At 38.4% G+C, this 21,841-nt stretch overlaps 1 long non-coding RNA gene across 1 annotated transcript; it reads left to right on the top strand.

Annotated features, from left to right (window-relative positions):
- Positions 1–658: 658 nt before the first annotated feature.
- On the top strand, positions 659–21,724 carry LOC109029350 (uncharacterized). The gene is made up of 3 exons (XR_008670781.2): positions 659–792; positions 5,119–5,295; positions 20,492–21,724. It is a non-coding gene; the product is annotated as an uncharacterized lncRNA (long non-coding RNA).
- Positions 21,725–21,841: the final 117 nt, after the last annotated feature.

Genomic DNA, 21,841 nt, shown 5'->3' on the forward strand with positions numbered 1-21,841 from the left:
GGCTAAGCTGTGATGTTCAGTAGGTTAGGGGCATGGAATGCATTGTCAACTTTCTGTGGGTTTATCTGGACCTAACCCCATCATAAGTCAAGGAGCATCTGTAGAATGGTGGTTTTTCAGGAGCTAGGGGAAGGGGAATGAGAAAATGTTGTTTAATGACTGTGGAGTTTCAGTTTTACAAGATGAAAAGTGTTCTGGAGTGTGGCTGCACAATGGTGTGGATGTTCTTAACACTGCTGAAAAGGACACATACAAATGATTAAGATGGTAAATGTTTTTATGTGTATTTTTACCCCAACTACTTTTCAAAAAATATCGTGGCTATTATTTATCTCATTATATATATGTCCTTTTTTGTTTGCTAGCATATAAATCTCTTGGAGGCAGAAAACATGTCTGAAATCTACAGCATGTAGATTTCATACAGGGCACAGTGGCTGACCAGTAACGAGTTCCTGCAGGAGGGGACCCTTCCAGTGAATGTAGACCTGGAAAATGAGATTGTCCTATTTATTCCTCTGAATATTCCCCAGCATCTATCACAGTGCTCTTTATAAAGTAAGTGCTCGGTAAACGTTCATTCGTGGTGATGCTAAGGACCGGAAGGGTCTTTAACCTTTTCTCTCCCTCTCTCCCTCCTAGCTCAGCCCTCACGGAACCCTAAAAGCTGGCTAAGGGGCCATTCTCCTCGCCACCTGGGCCTGCGTCTGCCGAATCGCTTCCTAAGGACTTTGACTAGAAACCAAAGGTCCCATTTTTCATCTGCCATTTATTTATCATTGTATAACTTAGGTAAGTCCCTCCGCCTTCACCGTCAGTTCTTCACTCATTGTTTTGCATCCAAGGAGTCTGGAAATAAGCGGGAACACCCTGCACGTGAGAGGGGCCCTGAAATTCACGAGGGGCTGGGGCTTTGCGTTTATTCCTCCAGTTCAGCCTGCAGCAACCCTGACGATCGAGCAGGGCCCGCGGGGGAGCGAGCGGAAGCGGGCAGCGTGCGCTGCTGTACCGCTCCCCACCCCGCTAGGCTGCGCAGGTGCGTCTGCGGGCGGGGAGCCGGGGCGGCCGTGGGCTTCCTCCGGGCGCGGGCTGACGGCTGCCGCCTGTGGGCGCCCCAGCCCTGCAGCCGAGCGGGAGGGGCGGACCAGCGGGTGTCGGGAGCAGGCTGCAGCGGCCAGGCTTCTGCGGCTTCTCTGAGTACTGGGTCCACTGGAGAGGGAAGAGCCGCGGCCGCGAGGATTTCCAGCAGCGGCCGCGTGTTGAGAGCCTAGAAGTGGCCCCGAAGCCGTGCCTTCCCCGATAGCCAAGCAGAAGTAGGACTTGAAGCACCGAGGCTGGGATGCCCATGCTGGTGACGCCTTGGGGCTTGCAGTTATACTTGGTGACCGGTCTACACGGCGATTCGGTGCTTTCCGGAGTAGCAGATTCATCAATCTTTAGACCCACCTTCGTCCTTCGGCGGTTTAGCACGGCCTGCGCTTTCCTGCGAGCCCTGCTGTCACCCGAACAGCCTGATGACTTCACGCTCAACCACTGGAGGGCACAACCACATCATTTTTAAAAAATAGATTCCTCCACTTAAAGGACATGGTTTTGGGGGAAAGAACATTTTAAAAATGTAAAAACATATATATCTATATCTATATATCTATCTCAGATTGTTCTGATATAAACTCAGGTGGGATTCTTCAAAACAGGAGGCTGTTCCAGTCTCTTCATTTTGCAGCTGAGAAAACGAAGGCCTTGGAGCTTGAGAACTCCAGTTGCCCAAGGCACACAGGTGGTGGGTAAGGAAGCTGATCATTTCTCCAAAGAATCCTTCCATGACCCAGGAGGATCCGATGGGAGAGCAGGGCCGTCCACAGCTCAGCTAGGACACAAGAAGGCCCAGGGTGGCAGGAGCCCCACTGTGTGCTGCGGAGGATGGCAGAGGAAGTCAGCATTGTCGCGAAACTGCAGGATCATGTGATGTGATGGGAAAAAATTATGAGTACAAGATACAGGAAGAGCAGGTCATGGAAACACATGGTGCCCAGAAGGGTTTAACTAGTAGCAGCTGTGCGGGGTGATGCACAGAGTGCCCCAAGGGTGTCCTGAGTGAGGGTGGATGTCCCCCGCCCTCTGGCTTTGTGAAGGCTTCGTGAAGCCTGCCGGATCACCCTTATTTTCATGGATAGCTTCTTTAGGACACTCTCTCCACCAGTAATTGACAAAGTCTGCTTCTGTTGAGTGTCTGATGAAGAACTGAGTTTACATGATTGTTAAGATAGGATCATGAAAGAAGACAGAAGACGGATGTGAGTGGCCCTCAGAAAAAAAGCATCAAAGGAAACCGAGGATTCTGTGTTCCGAGTTATAACATCAGTCCTGTGTGTAAGTGCTGAGTTTCAGCTCTGCCCAAGGCTAGGGGTTGCCTAGTCGGCTTCAACTGTAAGCTCCTAAGGGACAGTGCTGCCCCTTGAGATGACTGGGCAGCCATCAGCTTCATGCTAGAGGCTTTAAAGCAAACCCAAGATGGAGTCTCAGTACTGATTATTTGGGCCAGTGCCTTTCTTAACATTTCACGGATATATTCCTTTATTTTATTTGTTTTATTTTATTACAGTTTTGCTCTATTCAGTCATGGTCATTCTTAGTTGCTGTTGTCTTTGTAAACTTATTTAATATCTTTTAAATATTAAAAGATTAAATAAATTCTTTTCTAGTAAATTCTTTTAATATTAAAATATTAATTTTAGATAAGAACCTTGTTTGCTTTCAAGATTAATGTAGTAAATAAAGAAGACTAAAAACTTCAGAGACTGAAAGCTGCTGGGAATGTGTAAGAGAAACCTGGTTATCAAACGCAATCCTGATCTTTTAACAGGCATCTGTGTCAATGCGGATGATCTAACCGTGGTTAACTTCATGAAGAAGCAAGATATTTGATTCTCATCTGTTTAAAGAAACAATCTGTTTCTTCTAAAAGTATATACTCTAAAACACAAACCACTTAGCTGGGAAATAAAAGATGGTTATGCTTTATCATTTATATAAGCCTGGCCTTTCTCCAAAATGATTTTGATATAGCTTACAACAAAAAACTTGTTAGGCTTAATAAAAGAAGAATGGAAATGGAAACTAAGGACCAACAGAAAAGAGTATCACAAATATGGTAGTACTAGCATATGGTAATATTATTTCTGTATTTGAGTGTAAAACGTGGCTGTGAGCTTCCTGGAGGCCAAGGCAAAAATAGAGACAAGAGCAACGTGCATAATATCATTAGCAGACAGAAAGATCATGTGACTTTTTAATTTTTTTTCCCAGAAACTGAATCTAAAAAGAATCGCTCTATATAATACTCATATATATGGTTTTAAGTGAAAAAATGATGAACACTGTCCTCCATGAGAGTTTTTGCACAAATTGAAGGAGGTAAGAACTGATATTGAAGCACAGCTCAGTGAAGTTAATCCTGTCAGGCTAGGCTCATACAAGAAAACTTCTGACAGAATCCTAGAATTCCGGCAAATGCAGGCATGGAATGAGAGATTCCTATTCCATCTGCCTCGTTGTGCCTGGGGCCAGGCCTGAGTGTTGAAGACAGCTTTTTCCAATATAAGATCAAATGAGATTGTTCATAACAGGAGTCTGCAGGAATATGGCACCTCTGATTTGAAATGATGGATGATTTTCATCAGCCGTGTATCTGCTTCCTTGGCAGCACCCCAAGCGCAGACCCCAGGCTGTTTCAGTGTGTCATCTGGCAGGCCCAAACAGAGGATGTCTCAATTGTACATGTGTAACACAGCTTTAATTCATAATTTCATTTCTGGATGGAATTTTGAGCAGATGGGCATTGCTGTCCTTTTTAATGGTAAAAAATCAATGAAAGACACCGTGGTTTTGAAATTAATGAGCACCTGAAAAATACCAGCTTTGTTTGGCTTTGCGTTTTCTTTTTTCCTCTCCTCCTAAGTTGTTTGCAGCAAAATATTCAATTGAAAACTCAACATGTCCACTGCCTCCAAAAAAAAAAAAAAATTCTGTGGAAAGTCTCCACTAACAGGAAGAGAGAAGTTCTTCACAGCTTGGTTTTATTTTTAAATGATAGTCATTACCTCATTTTTAAAGCATTTGTAATAAATTAAGCAAGTAACAATTGTGTACCAGTTTCGAATCAGTTTCTAATGTGCCTGGAACTTGCTGGGCTACAAAGAAAAGGATCATCTATTTTTTTTCTGCACCCAAAGATATTCCAATCTTATCAGAGAAGGGAAACTGAGGCATGTGTTACAGTTAGAGGACTAGGAAGCACTAATCTGTGTCAAACTCCAAAGTGCAAATTCAAAGGAAAGACCATTGTTGGAGGGAGTGATCCGGAAGAATTCCTAGCCCTTACCTGTCTCAGTCATGCTTCTTGCCAAAGAAAAAGAGAAATCTCCAAGTATCTTAATGCTTTCAGCGCTTCTCCAATCTGACAAATATTTATTCAGATTCGAACTGACTGCCCAAGCTTCACTGCAGCTCCTCGTTTCCTGTTAGATCTTTTTAAAAATCTTTGCTTAAAACATTGAAGGCTGAATGATGAGCAAGGAAATCTTGCCTGTGAAAAAGACACTGGGAACTGCACAGAATCAACATCAGCTCACAAGCTCATCATCTCACGCACGGATTCCTGAGCATATTCTCGCATTCTTGCTCTTAATCCTCCCTTGGCGACCTTCTACTCAGACATCATCTTTTATGCAGAGAAGCAGGCACGTTTCTCATCATTAATTCTGTTCTCAGCCAGGTGTGTAGCCACAGAGCATACAGACCACAGGATGATGTGAGCACCCCAGGATGTAAATTTGTGCAGAGTAATTACAGCTCAGGCTTCTTACATCAGGACATGAAGCTGTCTTGCAAATTGCGGGTGTGTCTAAGCTCTTAAGCACATGTGAACTTTAATGTACGTGCATTCCCTACTCACATACACAATAGAAGCATGCCACACACTCACAATCCAATTGGCTAACTATGGTTATTAACAGGGAAGAACAATTAATGGTCCTTGTGGTTATAGTTTTGTTTGAATTTTCGCCTCATCAAAAATGTAACAACCAACTAAAGCAGGCTTTCCTTTTTTCCTAGTGAAAGCATATTGACTTTCCTGACTTCTTATGACCACATTTGAGGAAAGGAGTAAGCACTGGAATCACCAACACAGCATGCTTACGGAGGGTGGTCACCAGCTTCATCAGCCTCCCAATTCCACGGAGCCCCTTGAAAATCCAGGAGCGCAGACTGGCAACAGTAGAGATTTAATAGGTAAGACCTTGGGTTCAATGGACAGATCTCCTACAGTTCCTGATATCAGCCCCTATCAGAAATTATATTTTACTTTGTGTATTTCACATATTTCAAATAGATGGGGTCAAGACTAATAGTGACCAGTCTTCACCCATTTGATAAACCTTTATTAAACACAACTGCAGCTTTGTTCTAGGCAGCATGAATGGAATGATTTACAAACTGTTGCTGCTCTTTGGGCAGTCAGTGTTTTATAGGGGAACTCGAGAAGCAGTCAGGAAGGAAGGTCTCGGAGGAGATGGCCCTGAAACTGAATCACACTTTGAAAGATAAGTTGGTCAACAGGGTTGGAGGGAGGGAAGGAAAAGAAGGTTTTGAAAGATAGATCTTTCAGAAAAAGCAAATAACTTGGGCACAGACATGGGCACAAAAAGGAAAAGAAAAGCCAGGGCATTCAGAGAATTGCAGAACATTTTGCATGACTGAGTATAGGAAGCAAGAGAGGTCTTTTGAGAAATACGACTGGAGAGGTGATGAGGGGCCAGATCTTGTGTTACACAAAGAACCTCTTATGCCACACAAAGGAATTTGGATTTTTTTTTTTTCCTTTTAGGCATAAGGAAGCCATTCAAGGGTTTTAAACAGGAACAATGTAATCAGATTTACTCTTTGGAAATAAGATCTCCTGGTTAGTTAATGAACTCGTATTTCTTTTTTTCTATGTTAACCATTGTTTTATTGTTTGGTCTTTAGACTCTATTATTGATTGAAATGCCAAAGTGATGGGAGTCAAGCGGCTTTGCCACTTAACCTTCCAAAGTTTGTTTCATTTGCTTTTAAAATAGTTATTATATTACGTGCTTTGCCTTATTAGTTTTGTGTACAATTAAAGCAAGATAAAGGCAGAGAAACTAGCTTGTAGTGCTATTGCTATGGACACCATTAGTTGATGCCAGAACGATTACAGATGAATCAATATTTACTATTGGACCAATTACAGACAAAACCAGAAAAGATTAGATCTAGCACAAACTTTATAAACTATTGAGCCTTTCATTTTATTTTGCATTTAAAAATCCTTACATCAGAGATTCTGAATTCTTTTATCAGGGGTGTGGCCTGTGCATTGAGAGTTTTTAAAGCTCTCCAGGTGATTTTAATATGCAATTAGATTTGAGAACCATGATTTTAGTCTTAAGGGGCTTTAGAAGTAAATGTCTTTAAATTCTGTGATAACACATCATTCATAGGCTATTCAGGCTGTACTAAAACATAGAGAAAAAACAAAGACAATTATTGAGTTCATTTTATGAAGCAAGGACAATCTTAATAACAAAAGATAAAAACCTTTAAAAAGACGTGAAGCTATAATCTTTTTATGAATATAGGTGTAAAATCACAAAATATTATAAAAATATTTTAACCACATATTAAAAGAGTAGGCTAAATAGAATTTACGTTAGGAATTGAAGAATGGTTTAATATTGGGAAATTTATTATTGTAATGCCTGGGCAACAGAGCAAGACTCCGTCTCCAAAAAAAAAAGAAAAAAGAAAATGCGAAGTTTAGTCTCAAGCTGAGACTAAATATTTGCAAATCATGTGTCTGAAAAAGGACTTGCATCAGAATGGAGAACTCTTATCACTGCATTAAAAAAAGACAATTCAAAATGTTGAGCAAAAGATATGAACAGATAATCACCAAAGAATATATTATGATAGCAGATAAGCATATGAAAAGTTGCTCAACATTATCAGTGCTTAAAGAAATGCGAACTAAAACCGTACTGAGATACTATGACACACACACTAGAATGTCTCTAATCAGAAAAACTGAAAATATCGAATTCTGGTAAAGATTTAGAGGAACTGGAATCCTTATACATTGCTGGTGAGAATGTAGAAAAGATACAGTCACTTTGGAAAACAGTTTGTCAGTTACTCAGTAAGTTAAATACATCCACTTCTAAATATCTACACATAGAAATGAAAATGTATGCTTAGACAAAAAACATTCCGCATTATTATTTTCCATAACCAAAACCTGGCTATTCTAGTTCAGGATTACATACTGAACATATGTGTTTACCTCGTGTCCCTCCTGAGACCCCAATGAAATGACAACGTAGAAATACAAAGAGGAATAAACTCATGCAACAAAAAAAGCATGGAAGGGTATCAGTAGACAAGAAATTTCAACACATTTCCAGAGGACAAAAAGCTGATGTACAAGCTTGGCGCAGTGGCTCACGCCTACAATCCCAGCACTTTGGGAGGCCAAGGTGGGTTGATCGCCTGAGGTTAGGAGTTCGAGACCAGCCTGACCAATGTGGTAAAACCCCATCTCTACTAAAAATACAAAAATTAGCCGGGCGTGATGGGGTGTGCCTGTAGTCCCAGCTACTCGGGGGGCCGAGGCAGGAGAATTGCTTGAACCCAGGAGGCGGAGGTTGCAGTGAGCCGAGATGGCGCTACTGTACTCCGGCCTGGATGACAGAGCAATACTCTGTCTCAAAATAAAATAAAATAAAAAGAAAGCTAATGTACAGGCAAGCGAAGGATGCTGAAGCCCAGAATATAGTCGTTGTTGGAGGCTCTGTAAGAAGGAGCCAGCCTCCTCTATTGGAGACCTGAAAGAGAAGGAGCGGAACAAAGGGAATGATGGAATATGTACACCACTATGTCACAGCCCTGCCAGTCACCCCTCCCCTTCCCACCCTTCCAGAGCATCTGGAAGGTCAACATTGTCACTGTTACAAAAGATAAAGGATGAAGGAATTTCACACATTTACCTAGGAAGATGTAAATCTTCTGTTGTAGATAATTTATTACAGAGTACTCCGTCCACATCCAGGTGCCCCACACAAGTGCTTCTCAAATCAAAGCATCTGTGGTGAAGGACCAGCTTTTGTGTTAAAATTTCGAATCCATTGCAGAAGGTTACTTTTTAAAATATAGTAGAAATAAATTACTAGAAAAATAAAATTTAAAAAGCAAAGACACACAAAATACAAGCCCAAATGTTTTATTACCAGACTCAAGAGACAAAAGATTATATTTCTTTTTTTTTTTTTTTTTTTTGAGATGGAGTCTCGTTCTGTCACCCAAGCTGGAGTGCAGTGGCACGATCTCAGCTCACTGCAGGCTCTGCCTCCCAGATTCATGCCATTCTCCTGCCTCAGCCTCCTGAATAGCTGGGACTACAGGCGCCCTCCACCAAGCCTGGCTAATTTTTTGTATTTTTAGTAGAGACAGGGTTTCACCGTGTTAGCCAGGATGGTCTCAATCTCCTGACCTCGTGATCTGCCCGCCTCAGCCTCCCAAAGTGCTGGGATTACAGGCATGAGCCACCGTGCCCGGCCCCTAGACAAAATATTATATTTCAATCAATGTTATCAGAACAAATTTAAAATAGAAAAAAAGACAAGAATTACAAAAATGGTACATACTTATTGAAAGTGTGTGTATAGGCAATTAAAGTAGACAATCATTGTTACATTAAAATATTTGTATCATTCTACCATTATTGAAACTAAACAAAAGGTTATGAAGGGAATTGTAATTTCCCATATAGAAAACCTATAAGTTTTGAATAAACTGCTTGTATAAAAATATCAAAAGCTTTTATTGTAAAAAATGAGCCTGATTCTTGTTTTTTAATTAATTTATGTTGGATTGTTGACAATGCTATTCACAGAAGATAATGCATGTCTAAACTGTTTCTATGTATTTTTTCCCTTGTTTTTTAAGATACAATTTACGTACCACAAAATTATCATTTTAAAGTGTACAAACAATTGGCAGGGCACAGTGGCTCTCGCCTGTAATCCTAGCATTTTGGGAGGCCGAGGCGGGTGGATCACTTGAAGTCAGGAGTTTGAGACCAGGCTGACCAACATGGTGAAACTCCGTCCCTACTAAAAATACAGAATTAGCCGGGCAGGTGGTGCATGCCTGTAATCTCAGCTGTTTGGGAGGCTGAGGCAGGAGAATCGCTTGAACCCGGGAGGTGGAGGTTGCAGTGACCTGAGATTGTGCCACTGCATTTCAGCCTGAGCAACACGAGAGAACCTCCATCTCAAAAAAATAAATAAATAAAGTGCACAATTCAGTGGTTCTCAGTGTATCATATTCACAATTTGTGCAACCAAAAGCACTATCTAATTCCAGGATGTTTTCATCACCCCAAATGGAGATCTCATACTCTTGGGCAGCCATTGCCCAGTCTCCCTGCCATCAGCCCTGAACACTTCCTAATCTATTTTGTTTTGTTATAGTTTTCCCCATTCTGAACATTTCGTATAAATGGAATAAAAGGCTACAGCATGTAGCCTTTTTTGTCTGGCGTCTTTTACTCAGCATAGTGTTTTCAAGGTTCATCCACATTGTTGCATGTGTCAGTAATTCATTCCTTTTGTGGCTGAATAGTATTTCTTTGTGTGGATAGACCACAATTTATTTATTCATTCATCTGTTAGTGGACAATTGAGTTGTTTCCACTTTTTGGCTATTATGAATAATGCTACTGTGAACATTAAAATGTAAGCTTTTGTGTGAACATACATTTTCATTTTCTTGGCTATATCCCTAGGAATTGAATTGCTGGGTTATATATGAGAACTATATGTTTAACTTTTTTAGGAACTAGCTGTTTTCCACAGTGGTTGTACCATTTTATATACCCACCAGCAGTTTATTAGAGTTCCAATTTTTCCACATCCTTGCCAATATTATTTCCCTTTTAAAAATTATTATTATAGTCATTCTAGTGTGTCTGAAATGATATCTCATTGTAGTTTTGATTTGCATTTCTCTGATGATCAATGATGTTGAGCACCTTTTCAAATACCTGGTTGCCATTTGTATGTCTTCTTTGGAGAAATGTCTGTTTGAATCATTTGCTCACTTTTTTAATGGAGTTTTTTACTGTTGAGTTGTCAGAGAGCTTCATTCATATATTCTAGATACTAGATGCTTATGAGATACATGGTTTGCAGATATTTTATTTCATTCTGTGGGTTTTCTTTTCTTTAAGACAGTCTCTTGATAGTGTCCTTTAATGCACTGTGATGCTGTGATGCTGATGAAATCCAATTTGTCTATTTTTGTCTTTGTTTACTTAGGCATTTGGGATCATATCTAGGAAAATAATGCCTAAATGATGAAGATTTACAGACATTTTCATATAAGAGTCTTATACTTTGGGCTCTTTTTAAATTTAGTAGTTTTTTTAAATGTGTGTTTTGTTGTTTCTTTCAAGATACAGGGTCTTGCTCTGTTGCCCAGGCTGGAGTATAGCAGTGCAATTACAGCTCACTGCAGCCTCAAACTCCTCGGCTCAAATGATTTTCCCACCTCAGCCTCCAGAGTAGCAGGCACTACACTATCCATTTTTAACATATTTTAACATGGTGTGAGCTAGGGGTCCAAATTTATTCTTTTACCTTTGGATATTCAGTTGCTCCACCCATTTGTAGAAAAGATTATTTTCTCTCATTGAATGATCTTCACACCCCTGTCAAAAGTCAATTAGCTGGCCAGGTGCGGTGGCTCATGCCTGTAATCCTAGCACTTTGGGAGGCCGAGGCGGGCAGATCACCTGAGGCCCGGAGTTTGAGACTAGCCTGGTCAACATGGTGAAACTGTGTATCTACTAAAAATACAAAAAAAATTAGCTGGGCCTGATGGTGGGCACCTATAATCCCAGCTACTTGGCAGGCTGAAGCGGAAGAATTGCTTGAACCTAGGAGGTGGAGATTGCAGTGAGCCGAGATCGCACGATTACACTCCAGCCTCAGTGACGAGAGTGAAACTGTCTGAAAACAAAAAACAAAAGAGTCAATTGGCTATACATGCATGGGTTTATTTCTGAACTCACAATTCTATTTCATTGTTCTACATGTTTATCCTTATTTCAGTACTACTCCATCTTCATTACTGTAGTTTTGTAGCAAGTTTAAAAATAGGGAAGTGTAAATTCACCAACTTTATTCTTTATTCAGTTTATATTTTGCCTATTCTATATCTCTGGCATTTCTGTATGAATTTTAGTATCTGCCTGTCAATTTCTGCAAAAAAAAAGGAATCAATAGAGATTTTGATAGTGATTTGCATTGAAACTGTAAATCAGTTTGGTGAGTATTCCCATCTTAACAATATTAAGTATTTTGATCCATGAACATGGATGTCTTTACATTTATTTAGGTCTTCTGTAATTTAACAATATTTTGTAGTTTTCAATTAACAAGTCTTATACTTCTTTTGTTAAAATTATACCTAAGTATTTTATTCCTTTTGATTTTATTATAAATAGAATTATTTTCTGTTTCATTTTTGGGCAGTTCATTGCTAATGCGTAATACAATTGATTTGTAAATTTTGGTATTATATCCTACATATTTGCTGAACTCACTCATTAGCTGTAATATGGATTCTTTAGGTTTTCTACAGGTAAGTTATGTCATCTGCAAATACAGATAGTTTACATTTTCCTTTCCACTGTGGATGCCTTTGTTTTTCTTGTCTACTTGTCCTGGGTATAACTTCCAGTACAGTGTTTTGTTTCAGTCTTTCACCATTAAGTATGATGTCAACTGTGGATTTTTCATAGATGCCCTTTATCAGGATGAGAACATTCCTTTCAATCCCCAGTTTGTCGAGTATTTTTCATCATGAAAGGGTGTGATTTTGTCAAATGCTTTTCCTGAGTCAATTGAGGTGATCATATGGGGTTCTTTTTCTTCATTATATTAATGTGGTATATAACATTGATTGATTTTGTTTGTTGAAGCACCATTGCATTCCTGAGATAAATCCTATCTGGTCATAATGTATAATGCTTTTATATACTGCTTGGTTTGGTTTGCTGTTATTTTGTTAAAAGATTTTCACATCTAAACTCATAAAAGATATTAGTCTACAGTTTTCTTTTGTTATATTTACCTAGTTTGGATATCAAAATAATACTGGCCTCATAGAATAAGTTAAAAAGTATTTCCTCCTGTCCTACTTTTATTTCTTCTTTAAACATTTGGTAGACTTCACTAGTGAACCCATCTGGGCCTCAGATTTTCTTTGGGAAGTTTTCCAATTACTTATTTAATCCTTTTAGTTATTCTAGATCTACTCTGATCTTCTGTTTCTTATTGAGTAAGCCTTTGTAGTTCGTGTATTTCTAGGAATTTGTCCGTTTCTTCTAGGGTATCTAATGTTTTTAGCATACAATTACTCACAGTATTGCCTTATAATCCCTTTTATTTCTGTAGGGTTCATAGGAATGTCCCCTCATTCATTTCCGAATTTAGTAATTTGAGTCTTCTCTCTTTTTTCTTGGTGAATCTAGATAAACTTTGTCAATTTTGTTCCTCTTTTCAAACAACCAACTTTTTATTCTGTTAAACTTCTCTGTTGTATTTCTCTTTTGTCTTTCGCTAATTTCTGCTCTTATCTTTATTATTTCCTTTCTTCTGCTTGCTTTGGCTTAGTTTACTATTCTTTTCCCCATATCTTAAGGTTGAATGATAGGTTATTGATTTAAGATCTTTCTTACTTTTTTTTTTTTTTGAGATGGAGTTTCACTGTTATTGCCCAGGCTGGAATGCAGTGGCAGGATCTCGGCTCACCGCAACCTTTGCCTCCCTGGTTCAAGCAATTCTGCTGCCTCAGCCTCCCGAGTAGCTGGGATTACAGGCATGTGCCACCAGACCTGGCTAATTTTGTATTTTTAGTAGAGACAGGGTTTCTCCATGTTAGTCAGGCTGGTCTTGAACTCCTGACCTCAGGTGATCCACCCGCCTTGGCCTCCCAAAGTGCTGGGATTACAGGCGTGAGCCACTGTGCCCAGCCTTTTTTTTTTTTTAGTTTTTTAAAATTATTATTATTTTGAGACAGAGTCTCGCTCTTTCGCCCAGGCTGGAGTGCAGTGGCGCCATCTCGGCTCACTGCAAGCTCCACCTCCCGGGTTCACGCCATTCTCTTGCCTCAGCCTCCCAAGTAGCTGGAACTACAGGTGCCCACCACTACACCCAGCTAATTTTTTGTATTTTTGGTAGAGACGGGGTTTCACCGTGTTAGCCAGGATGGTCTCAATCTCCTGACCTCGTGATCCACCCGCTTCGGCCTCCCAAAGTGCTAGGATTACAGGCACGAGCCACTGCGCCTGGCCAACCCTCTTTTTTTTAAATGTACACATTTACAACTGTGCATTTCCCTTCTATGCACTGCTTTAACTGCATGCACATTTTGGTACATTGTGTTTTTATTTTCATTCATCCCAAATTATGCTTTAATTTCTTTTGATGTATTGTTTTACTTACTGTTTATTTAAAGTGTGTTGACATATTTGTGAATTTCCCAAATTTCTTTCAGTTACTGATGTTTAGTTTCATTCCATTTTGGTCAGAGAACATATACTTTATGTTTTCAACCCTTTTAGTTTTATTGAGACTTGTTTTATGCTGTAAAATATCATCTATACTGGAGACTGTTCCAAAGTACTTAAAAAGAGTTTGTATTGTTCTGTTGTAGGGTAGTGATATAGATATCTATGGGGTTTAGTTTACTTACAGTGTTTTTCAAGTTTTCTGTTTCCTTGCTGATATACTGTCTAGTTGTTCTATCAACTATGGAAAGTAAGGTAATGATATATCCAACTATTATTGTTACCTAAGAGAAAAGCTCTAAAATACATGAAATAGTTCTCTCTTCAAGTTTGTCAGTTTCTGTTCATGTATTTTGGAGCTGTTCTTTTAGGTACATGTATGCATATAATTATTAGATATTCTTATTGAATAACATTTTTTCATTATAAAATGCCCTTCTTTGTCTTTAGTAATAATTTTTGTTTTAAAATCTATCTCACCACATATCAGTTATAGTAACTCCATCTCTGTTTTTATTATTGTTTACATAGTGAATCTTATTCTGTTCTTGATCATTCAATCTATTTATGTCCTTGAATCTGAAGTGCGTCTTTTGTAGACAGTGTATAGTTGGGCCATTAAAAACATCTTTCTAGCTTGTTGACAGCTGCTTTATTAAAAAGAAAAGAAAGAAGGAAAAAAATTTTAAATAAAAATATCTTTTTTCCAATCTCTGCTTTTTTATTAGAATATGTAGCTTATTTATATTTAATGTAATTAATGACAAATTAGGATTAACATCTGCCATTTTACTGTTTGTTTTCTACCTTTTTATTCTTTTGTTTCTACATTTCTCCATTACTGGCTTCCTTTGTGTTAAATAGATATTTTCTTATACAGTATTTTAATTCTCTCATTTCTTTTACTATATTTTTGAGTTTTCTTTCTTAGTGGTTACCTTGGCAATTACCACTAATACCTTACTTAATAACAATGTTATCTAAATCAAATGATATCATTTAACTTCAATAGTCTACAAAACTTTGTTCCTATATAGCTTTTTTTTACCCTTCCTGTATGCCATTATCATCACAAATTACATCTTTATACATTATATGCTTGTCAACAAGGATTTATAATTATTGCTTTATGCAGCTGTCTCTTAAAACAGATAGGAGAAGGAAATGAATTACAAGCAAAAAATACACTTATACTATTTATTTTTAATATTCATCTGTATGTAGTTTATCTTTATTATTTCTTTTATTTCTTCATGTAGACCTGAGTTACTGCTTACTCTCCTTTAAGTCCAGCCTAACGGGCTCCTTTTAGTATTTCGTGTAGGATAGGTATCCTAGTGACAAGTCCTCTCAGCTTTTGTTTATTTAGAAATGGCTTAATTTCTCTTTCATTTTTGAAAGATGGTTTTGTGAATATAGAATTCTTGGTTGGCAGCTATTTTCTTTCAGTGCTTTGAATATGCCATACCACTGCCTTCTGGCCTCCATGCTTTCTAATGAGAAACTGTTAATCTTATTGAGGATCCATTATACAGGTCAAGTCCCTTCTCTCTCACTGCTTTTAAGATTCTCTCTTTGTCTGTGGCTTTCAACAGTTTGATTATAATGTGACTCAGTGTGGATCTCTCTCAGTTTGTCATACTTGGAGTTTATTGATCTTTTTAAATGTATATATTAGTGTTTTTCATCAAGTTTAGGGAGCTTTGGCCATTATTTCATCAAGTAATCTTTCTGAAACTTTCTCTCACCTCTCCTTTTGGGATTCCACTATGCATATGTTGATATATTTAATAGTGTCCCACAAGTCTCTAATCATTTTTCTGCCTGTTTTTTCTTTCTGTTCCTCAGACTGGATAATCTCAACTGACCTATCTTCAAGTTTGTTGATTATTTTTATCCTGCCTGATCAAATGTGCTATTGGGTGCCTCTGGTTTATTTTTCAGTTCACTTATTCTAGCTTTCAACTCCAGAATTACTATTTTTTAAATAATTTTTACCCATTTTTATTCTCTATTTGGTTAAACATAGTTATGTTTTGACATGGTTTGGCTCTGTGCCCCAACCCAAATCACATCTCGAATTGTAATCCCCATGTTTCAAGGAAGGGACCTTGTGGGAGGTGATCGGATCATGGGGGCGGTTCCCCCCATGCTGTTCTTATGATAGTGAGAAAGTCCTCATGAGATCTGATGGTTTTATAAGTGTGTGATGGTTCCTCCATTGCTCTGTCTCTCCCTCACTCTCCTGCTGCCCTGTGAAGAAGGTGTCTGCTTCCCCTTCTGCCATGATTCTAAGTTTCCTGAGGCCTCCCCAGCCATGTGGAATTGTGAGTCAATAAAACCTCCTTTGTTTGTAAATTACCCAGTCTCAAGTTGTATCTTTATAGCACTGTGAAAATGGACAAATACATCATTCTTTGCTTCAGTTCTTCAGGCATAGTTTCCTTTAACTCTTTGAACATATGTTTAAATAGCTAATTTTACTCTCTGTCTAGTAAGCACAACATTTGGGCCTCTTAGGGCCAACTTCTATCAATTGCTTTCCATGTGTGTGTGTATGGGACATAATTTTATGTTTCTTTGCATGTCTCACAATTTTATGTTGAAATTTTGACATTTAAAATAATATAATATTACAAGTCTGAAAATCATATTCTTCCCTGCTGAATTGTGTGTTGCTGCTTGCTTTTAAATGTTGTTTTTATTTATTTCATGGCTTTTCTGAAGTAATTCTATAAAGTATGTATTGTTTATTATATGTGGTCATGGGAGTTATCAATTAGCTTAGTGATTGGACATCTAATGATTGAACAGAGATTTCTTTAAATGCTGGAACCAATAAACCTCTAAATCTTTGCCATGGGTTACTATATACATGTTGGATCATACCTTTAACACTCCACCAGGCAGTTCACAATGCTGTTTTAGCCTTTACTTTCTGCTTGTGCAGAACCTCAAGGTCACCAAGAAGTGAGAGCTCAGGCCTCCTCAGCTCTTTCTTCAGAATGCCCACAGGCCTACATATGCCCCTGACCTTCCAAATTCTCAGGAATATGTCAGAGCATTTCAAAGCTCATATGGACATCTTATTCCACAGCTTTTCCCTTTAATCTTCTTGGTTAGTCTGTTGTTTGCACTATCATCCATCTCATGCAGCCTGATAGTTAAAAGACGTGCCTAAAATTATTTTCAATAAATACCTCTTAACCCCTGGGAGAGACTTTTTACACTTGGCAAGTTCAAACCACATCAAGTAAAAATGTACCTTTTCAGTGGAGCCTTCTAAGGATGGATCAAACAATGTCAGTTCTTTGGGACTGAGGCTTTGAAAGAGCTCCAGCTCTGTTCTGATCCTTTAATACTGGAATGCAGTTGTTATTTTTCTAGGCTATTACTGAGCTGAAGAGTGGGAGATGGGCCTAAGGTAAGTTTCAAATGTTGTAAAGATTACAGTTCTTACCAAGATTCAGATATTTTTCTTGAATAAATGCTCTCTGGATGGCTGAAAGTCTTTGGTTAATGCCAAGAGAGTTGAAAAAATGATTCTGCTTTTCTTTGCCAGTTTTTTCATTACTGTTACGAAGGAACAAAATTTTGGATGTTCTTAATCTGCCATTTTTACTACTGTCACCTATTTTAATGTTGTGTTTTTATAATCTACACTGTACAAAACTAGCCTCACAGAATTATGTTGATAAGGTGGAAGAAGAGATTTTTAAAACATTTTATTAAGCTCAGAATATTCATTTTTAAACTTTCATTCAAAGTAATGTAAATGATACTATATTTCTAAATTCATCTTCTACTGTTCATTAGTAGTCAGATTCAATAATTTATCCATAAATTATAGTTAAGTTTAAATTATCTTTTGATGAAAGAAATGGATTCTGGATCCATGAATTTCCTATACGTTGTCTTCTCCTGATAGAAAACAAAAATTCACAATCTTTTATCAAATATAAAGATGTTTGGTGATACATTTTGACAGTGTAATATCAATATCATCACCAACTCTGTTGTCAATAAACTATGGAGCATGTCACAATAACTTATAGAAAGTCTGTTCTTTCAAGCATCCAAGTTTCATTTTGTGCTTTAATTTCATGTGGCATTAGAAAACATGTTGCCTTCCTTCCTTGCATAGGAGTGGGAACCTCAGAAATTTGAGACAGGTCTCAGTCTCAAATTTCTGAGGCTGAGGAAGGAGAATCGCTTGAACCCAGGAGGCAGAGGTTTCAGTGAGCCAAGATCGCATCACTGCACTCCAGCCTGGGTGACAGAGTGATACCCTTTCTCAAAAAAAAAAAAATTTGATATGGGCCACATTACTCTGAAGTCCATACATTAGTAGGCAGGCATGAAAGTGCCTTATGTATGTAAACAGGTTACTGTTATTTTCTGCCGAAGTTTAAGTTGTCTGTCTTCAGCTTGCAGGGTTTTAAAGAAGAACAACTTAGTTTTCAGTGACTTCAAATTAGGAAAAATGAAAAAGAGACGGAAAAAAGTTGAAAACATTATTTTGAAGACTTGTAGCCAAGAAAAATTAGAATTTGGTCCAAACTGTAGAAAATAATAAAAATTGGAAAAAAACATTAGGCAAGACTAGAATCTAACAACAGATATATAATCATTTTGAAATAATTTTTTTCTCTCTCCAGTTCCCTATTTTACTAAAGATAAATCATGGTAGGGCTGGTTTGGTTATTATACTTGGCCTAAGTATTTGTATGCAGTGCAGCAAGAATAATTATTATTTTTACATAGGCTTTTAAATTGGCTTTGATGGAACTTTGTTCCATAAGAGGAATCTCAGATAAGACTTCTTAAAGCCCAGCCCAGCCATGGATTGTGCTATCAAATACCCATGAGTTGGGTGAAATTTCCTGCTCTCAAGGTTTCAAGATAAACCTGGGACTTCTGTGCCTGTCAGTAAGTGACATTCTTTACTTACCATGGGTCAGAAACCCTATACAGTGTGTACACAAAATATGAGGCTAATTTTTCCAAGGTCTTATTGGCTCTATAAGTCAAGTTTGATTCCTTAAAGGAAAGCACACCATTCCAGTCAAAGCCTTGGTAAAATAACCAATTTCTCCAATTGCATCCTGTTAAAATGAAAACAGATTCTTATTGCACTTATGCAAATAACTGTGTTGCTGTAAGTTAAGAATACTCGCAAGTACTTTACAATTCTGGAGAAATCAGGTAGAGAGAAAAAAATGTGTTCCAAATTTTGTTCACAGGAGTGTACTAAATTGTTAAAGCTGTCAATAGCTCAAAAGAAAAGTTTTTAAGACCTTGAAAAACAAAAGAAAGGATCAGCAAACAAATTCAGAAAAAAGTCAGGCGGGATGCAGTGGCTCACTTCTGTAATCCCAGCACTTTGGGAGGCCAAGGCAGGTGGATTACCTGAGGTCAGGAGTTCGAGACTAGCCTGACCAACATGGCAAAACCCAATCTCTACTGAAAATACAAAAATTAGCCGGGTGTGATGGCGTATGCCTATAATCCCGGCTAGTTGGGAGGCTGAGTCAGGAGAATCGCTTGAACCCAGGAGGTGGAGGTTGCAGTGAGCCAAGATTATGCCACTGCACTCCACCTACATGATGGGAGTGAGACTCCATCTCAAAAAAAAAAAAAAGAAAAGAAAAGAAAAAAAAGAAAGTAAACAGAGCAAGTGACCTTGAAGAGAAGAAAAAGAAAAAAACCAGAAAAACAAAAATATTCAGGTAACAGATGAGAATTTTTTTTTTTTTTTTTTTTTTTTGAGACTTAGTCTCAGTCTGTTGTCGAGGCTGGAGTTCAATGGCGTGATTTCCGCTCGCTGCAATCTCCACCTCCCAGGTTCAAGTGATTCTCAGGCCTTAGCCTCCCAAGTAGCTGAGATTACAGGTGCCTGCCACCATGCCCAGCTAATTTTTGTATTTTTAGTAGAGATGGGGTTTTGCCATGTTGGCCAAGCTGGTCTCAAACTCCTGACCTCAAGTGATCCGCCCACCTTGACCTCCCAAAGTGCTGGGATTACAGGCATGAGCCACTTCCCAGCCCCCCATAAAGTAATTCTTTAAAAGAAAATTGAATTGAGTCATTAGAGATGACAAAGGAGAATTTAAATAATTTATCTGATTCAAGTAATTTTTCATTTAACACATAAAAACCAGGACAGAATGTCTTGAAAAGAGATCAGAGAACAGAAAAATTGTTTGGAAATGAAAAATATGATTGCTTCCCCCCAAAAAAATCTTTCAAAGAAATTATTTTAAAATTGATAAAAAATAACTTATACAAGGTGAAAAAGTGTATTTCCTGAGTGAGATAGGAAAATATTTTTTAAAAACTACAAGAAAGAAGTAATCCAGGATATCTAATATTAGACCAGCAAGAGTTTTTAAAGAGAGAGCAGCGAAATGAAGGGAAATCATTTGTGTGTCTGTGTGTGATTTTTGTAAAATCATTTTTTAAAAACTTTTCTCAGAACTAAAAATGTTATGTCTTGAGATTGAATTCCAAGCAGGATAGAAATAAAGAAGCCTGAAATGCATCTTTGTGAAATTTCAGAACAGTAACTAACAATAAATGGAAGATCCTAAAAATCTTACAAAGGCAAAAAACAGCCCAGCAGCTAAGGAGCAGGAGCTAGACTGCAGCAGAGTTTTCTTATCAGCAGCACAAAATGTTAGAAAACATTGAAGCAATACCCTCCAATTCAGAGGGAAAACAATTTTGAAAGTTCAATAATAGGTGTAGACAAACAATAAATGATGAAAGAGAAAATAATACATTTGATGCGATACTGGAAATTCACCTCTCTCATACCTTTCTTCCCCTCCCCAGGAGTTTACTGGAGGTTATACTCCAGTCAAAGAAGATGGAAACCAAGAAAGGACACATTTTGGAGATTAGCACTGGCTCCAGGAACCCAATGAACAGAAGACTCAGGCTGAAGGCTTGCGCATTCAGCCCAGAGAAAATCCACTTAAATTCAGAACAATTAAGGACTCTGGGGAAGAAGGACTTCACACGGTAGTGTGATTGGAAGGCAGATAAATTTTAGGACACAATGGAAGTTCCTAAGATTTTTTATCCTTTTCCAACAGGAAGGATAAAAAAATCATCTAAAACTAGAGGAAAAATCATCTAAAACAAGGTATAAAGAAATGGCTCACGTGTGACCCTTATTTTACTGTGACATGGAGCATTTGATGAAGGATGCGGGAAGGGAGCCTGCTTCACTATGAAGTGAGTAGCATTGCCCCAGGAGCACCATGACAGATGCACAGGACATGGAGGGAAGGAAATGGCATCCTGGCACAGCCCTGGCTCTACACTGAGCAATGTAGACAAAATCATAAAGGCTGCTCTAGTTTTCTACTTTTAGAATCAACCTACAGACATGTAAGACTTAATTGTAGTTGTAGAATAAAGGATAAAATATTATTGGCTTTCATAACAATAAAGTCCTAACAATGATTCACAGTTATTCCATGAATAAGGGTAGGGGAAAAGAGGGAGGAATGTAAGCCATTTTATATGGAGCAAGGGAGGCAAAAGACATTGACAGAGGCTTATGGAACAACACACACACACACACACAAATAGAAGGAATATATTGCTTAAAATGACAAAAATAGCCAACATAGGCTGGGTGCGGTGGCTCATGCCTGTAATCCCAGCACTTTGGGAGGCTGAGGCGGGCGGATCACTTGAAGCCAGGAGTTCAAGACCAGCCTGGCCAACATGGTGAAACCCCGTCTCTACTAAAAATACAAAAATTGACTGGGCGCAGTGGCGTGCATGTGTAGTTCCAACTACTTGGGAGGCTGAAGCAGGAGAATCGCTTGAATCCGGGAGGTGGAGGTTGCAGTGAGCCGAGATCACGCCACTGCATCCTAGCCTGGGTGACAGAGTGAGACTCTGTCCGAAAAAGAAAAAAGCCAACATAGGAATTTTTAAAATAATATATAATTACCAAAAATTGGGGAAAATTGAGACAGGGAAGACAGTTCTATAAGTGAGATAAATCTTTATCTTTTGTATCAGAAAGTCAATAAATATTGTCTGAATTTGATTGGTTATTTCCATTTTTATGAAATGTCTACAATAGGCAAATCTATAGAACCAGTAAAGAAATTAGGAATTCCTGTGGCTGGGACTGAAGAGTGAAATCACTGCAAGTGGTCAAGA

Source organism: Gorilla gorilla, chromosome 14 (genome assembly GCF_029281585.2).
Source record: "Gorilla gorilla gorilla isolate KB3781 chromosome 14, NHGRI_mGorGor1-v2.1_pri, whole genome shotgun sequence".
In the NCBI taxonomy this organism is placed as follows: domain Eukaryota; kingdom Metazoa; phylum Chordata; class Mammalia; order Primates; family Hominidae; genus Gorilla; species Gorilla gorilla.